We start from the raw sequence: 3,021 nt of genomic DNA, 5'->3' as shown, positions 1-3,021 counted from the left end.
TGACCTTCAACATGCCCTGAAAGAAGCTCAGGATGGAGATCAAGAATGAGGCATCCTGTATTCTGGGAAAAACGGGCAGTGCAGGTTTTCAAATTGTTAGATATTTTCAGAAGAAGACTTTATGAGCCCAATTTTTGTATCTCTTCACATCTCAAAAAGCACTAAAATCCTTCATGGACATCTGCTCCTCATGACTGGCAGAAAGCTTCATGAGATTAGCAGAGACCTCTGCAAAAAATATGTGCTAGATTTCATGTACTCCCCCTTCACCAAAATCGCATGTATATTGACCAACCATCTCCTTGGAGTAGGTTCCCAGAGCTATCTGAAATGCTGCTCTCATTTGCCCCCAATAAAACTTAACTCACATTGTGCTTCTTTTTCAGTGGACAATTGTGTGTGCCCCTTACTGCCCTATATTGCTCTGCCCTCTTCCGTCTCTCCACTAGTAACTTCTAGTTTGTTCTCTGTATCTGTGAATCTGCTTCTTTTTTGTTATATTCACTGGTTTGTTGTACTTCTTAGATTCTACCTAGAAGTGATATCTTACAGTATCTGTCTTCTTCTGTCTGGGTGGTTAGTATTAATTCCTTTTAGTTCAGGCTTTGCCCCTGAAGAATGAGGAATAGATTCCAAACTAAAGAAGTTTCGGTTTATTTTTACATAGAAAAGCGCAATGTAAAAATCTTATAAAGAAACATCTGTCAAGTGAAATTCGTAAGTCTCTTTACTAGGGCAAGTTCTCATTTGCGCTCTGTTATTTATGGTGCAGGTTTAAGATCATGATGGGTGGCCCAGCTGTTCCTCCCGTGCATTAGGAATGTCAGGCACTGCCTGCTTCTTAAATCCAAAAGCAATAGCCCTCTCCCTTACGATCCAGTTCAGAAGATGTTGTTAGAGTCAGTTGGACCAAAAGTTGAGTAGGGCCACAAACCAAAGCTAGGCTTTGCTTCTTCCAGTTTGCATGCTTTCTATGGTTTATAACATGATTGGTCACCAGGAAAACTCAATATAACCAGCTCATGGCATCTGGGTTAAAATGTATGCAAAAATATAAACACTGGCAGGAGCCTCAGCTGAGGAGAGGCACCATGTTTATTCAAGAAGAGGGCATGATAGTAATCCAGCTCCTGGCATATGATTGATTTCTTAAGGCCAAAAATCAAATGACCCACGTTAGAAGTCTTTTATGAAAGCCTCAGGCATGTAGTGCTTATTTGATTTTTAGGAGAAATCACAAGAAATGTTAGTGAGTCAAGGGGGAAAGGGTTGAGAGGGTTAAAAAAAACTTGTTAACATGAAATCAATTTCAGAGATTTTTTTAATCTTTGAAAAAGTGATATTACTGGACCAAATGATAGTCTGTCTGTAAAGAAACCACTCTACTACTTCTCAAAGTATTTCTTAATATGCATCTAAAGTTTCATTGTTAAAGAGTCAAATTTTCCAAATCAGAGAAAACTATTACTTCATGGTTCCCAAGTTTCCAATCACTTAACATATGAAACATTGAAGTTTAAGAGTCAAATGCTCCAAGCGAAAAGCATCTGTTTGATGTCGGCGAGGTCTCTGACAAATTCAGTGTTAAAAGACTCTTTGAGCTGCTCTTTGAAAATATATCACTTTATAATAAATCTCTGGGTTCTGACACACTCAGTGATGAGGTTTGCTTTATAGACTTAGGCAGGAGGATCTGTTTCCCACACCTGGCTCTCCGTGAGATGAGAGTGGCAGGTTTAAAATCAAAATGAACATAAAGGTTTGGGTTTAGGTGCTGACCTAAGTACCTTTTCTTTATGTTCAGAATGTACATTCTCAGAAGAAGACACTGAACTGTAAAAGCTGCAAGGAACTAAGTCTGCAGAAATATTAATTATGAACAGCTGCTGAGGCTGTGTCATCATGGCTCATGGATTTTGAGATGGTTGGTACCATTATTTCAGCCACTATAGGGACTGGTTGATTTGCACAGACAATTCATTCCATGTAGAATGTTCTCTTTTGCAGTTGCTTCAGAGCATGAATGCTTTAGTAAAAATGGATATCTTTCTTGACATGTAGGAGTGTGGGTTGCCATTTCCTTCTCCAGGGGATCTTCCAGACCCAGGGATCGAACCCAGGTCTCCTGTATTGCAGGCTGACGCTTTACCATCTGAGCCACCAGGGAAGGCCCATGATAAATTAGACACCTAAAATTTGTTGTTTAGTTGCTAAAGTCGTGTCTGACTCTTTTGTGATCCCATGGACTGTAGCCCCACCAGGCTTCTCTGTCCGTGGGAATGCCCAGGCAAAAATACTGGAATGGGCTCCTATTTCCTTCTCCAGGGGATCTTCCTAACCCAGGGATTGAACCCATGTCTCCTGCATTGCAAGTGAATTCTTTAGCGCTGAGCCACCAGGAAAGTCCCCATCTAAAAGTAGCACACATCTTTTAAAAAGTTGCATTATATGCTCACTCTACCACCTTTATATACCACAGATAAACATAAAGGAAATGAATCCCACCATCTAGAAATAACCACTTTTGGCGTACATTGATTTCTCTTATACACGCAGATTCACAAAGACACAAAAATGTGTACTGGTACATGTATGTCTTTAAATAAATAGCATGGAGTCCTTCACATATTGCTCAAGGTAGTGGGGTTTTTTTTCACGTAGTGTATTAAAACCATTATTCAATCAATCAACCTCTCTTTCTCTCCCACTTTCTGTGATGTATGTGTTTATATTCATTTAAATGATTACATAATGTTCCATTATATAGACGGGTACCATCTCTTTATATAAGAAAGACCAGACCTGTCTTCTGTGCAGGGCTTTCAGCAACTAAAATATAAACTACAATAGAAATTAACACAGTATTATAAATCAACTACACTTTACTAAAATAAATTATTTTTAAAAACCTAATAAGTCAGCAACTCATGACACAGAGCATGAGCTAGACTGGGCTAGAAGCTGATGCTGGACACTTTACTTTTGAATGTTTAATAGAAACAATTAAATTTTTAAAATGAA

Source organism: Bos mutus, chromosome 16 (assembly GCF_027580195.1).
Source record: "Bos mutus isolate GX-2022 chromosome 16, NWIPB_WYAK_1.1, whole genome shotgun sequence".
NCBI classification, from domain to species: domain Eukaryota; kingdom Metazoa; phylum Chordata; class Mammalia; order Artiodactyla; family Bovidae; genus Bos; species Bos mutus.
Note: the sequence above shows the minus strand (reverse complement) of the source record.